The sequence below is a fragment of the Pteropus vampyrus genome, unplaced genomic scaffold (assembly GCF_000151845.1).
Source record: "Pteropus vampyrus isolate Shadow unplaced genomic scaffold, Pvam_2.0 Scaffold25310, whole genome shotgun sequence".
NCBI classification, from domain to species: domain Eukaryota; kingdom Metazoa; phylum Chordata; class Mammalia; order Chiroptera; family Pteropodidae; genus Pteropus; species Pteropus vampyrus.
The window spans coordinates 1-1,769 of record NW_011914091.1 but is presented as its reverse complement, the minus strand read 5'-3'; the positions used below and the strand labels follow the sequence as shown (position 1 = coordinate 1,769).

The window sequence follows — 1,769 nt, the reverse complement described above, 5'->3', positions numbered from 1 at the left end:
TAAAATTTTAAGAAGAAAAAAGTTAAAATAGAAGGAATAAAATTTACTTAAGTTTTACCTGGGAAAGTTTTCTGGGGGAAAATGTCTTAGGACCAACTCACTCTGAAGAAACCATAACCTTTATCCCCGATGTTTGGGGCGCAGTGCGGCATGGCTTGGAAGCTTCTACTTTAATAGGATACGCAGCAGGAGCTAAGAATCCAAATTCTAAAATATGCTAAGAAAACTAATCATTCCCAAAATCTTGCTCAGAGTTTTCTTACTAGAAGCATGATTAACAAAAAATTTGATTCTTAAAACCCTCATTATCACCCAACTCCATAAAATGCAACAAAGGATACATATTCAAGAATATCATTTGAATAAGGGTTCATTGTTCTAGACAGAGTTGCAATTGGGTAACTGTAAGCTGCAGAGAGAAGAAAAACTCAGGAAGTTTGTAGCTATCTTAGTACAACTCGGCCCCAATTCCCAGCTGGTTTAAAGTCTAACTAAGAGTTGAAAGAAATAAATTTTCATAATCAGCGAGCCATAAACCTAAATATTTTTGTGAAAGAAAAGAAACAGGACACTATAAACAAAATATGAAGCTTCACTTGATGTTTCTCACATTTAGCACTGGGCGCCACAGCCACCCGAGAATGTCACCGGCCTCTCACAGAGCGTTATGGTAAAGCCAATTCACAGGTTCCCATAACGGAGCTAGCTTACATATGGGTTCCTTATCTGCTGACCATGGGATATAGTTCAATCCTGCTGAGAATCCCGTTGTGGGGAGTGAGATTCTGTAAAGCCTTCCCTGTCTTACCTCCAACAACGTGGCACTGTTGGTAAGAATCTCTGTCTCGCACATCGAGCAGCAGGAAGGGGCAGTCGGGGTAAGGTTTGTCTTTGGTGTTGGGCTCTGCTTTCTTCGCTAGCCCTTTGTCTAGATCCAGTTCCCCAACACCACTGATGACGCTGCAAGTAAAAAAGTAGGTCAGCAGAAACTAGTCAGGGGTTGATGGCTTAAAGGTCAAATGCGTTTCTTCAGAATAGCGAGTGTGCTCATTTCAAAAGACACTTCAAAGAAAAAGGAAAACGGAGAGTGTGTCTCAGTTCTACCTTGGATTGCAAAATCCTATGGATTCCTACTCTATTTCACTGGACCCCAAGGAGGGGGATCCATGGGTCCATAGTTACCTTCAGAGAATGCACGTTAGGTCATTAGCGTGGCCGAGGGGTTAGAAACTGTAGCGTGCATGCTGCCTCCAGCAACGAGGGCAGCGTTCAGGGAAAGAAAGAGGCGAACCGTTGATCTGACGGAATTTTGAGGGATGTAAGAAAGCAGAGCCGAAGGGGAAAGAATAAGGTTGATAGGAAAGAAAAAATGAAGGTGTTTCCATGTGTATTATACGTAATATAAAGTAACAACGACGTTTCAACATATCTGAGACAGCGACCTAGCCAATGTGGATTTTGAACCTCAATGTTTTCAGTAGTTATCTATACTTAATTCAATTTTATAGGTTACAGCATTGAGGCTGAAGAGGCTTTCAGATTTGGTGGAATCCGTATAAGGAGACAGAGGAAAAGCTAGGATTAAAATGAGGGAATTGACCACTGACAGTTTTGTTTTTAAGGTCAGAAAATCAGGGAAATTTGTTGCCATATTAATATTATAGGCAAAATGTGGTGAAAATATGAATCAAAAGAATAAAGAAGAGTGTTATGAACAAAATGGCAAATAGTGAAATATCTGTTAGAATAAGATAATTACTTTCCTAGGC

General features: G+C 40.2%; 1 long non-coding RNA gene across 1 annotated transcript; it reads right to left on the bottom strand.

Annotated features, from left to right (window-relative positions):
- Window positions 1-341: 341 nt before the first annotated feature.
- On the bottom strand, window positions 342-990 carry LOC105311109. The gene is made up of 2 exons (XR_002778767.1): window positions 809-990; window positions 342-409 (listed from the first exon to the last, which is right to left on the bottom strand). It is a non-coding gene; the product is annotated as an uncharacterized LOC105311109 (long non-coding RNA).
- Window positions 991-1,769: the final 779 nt, after the last annotated feature.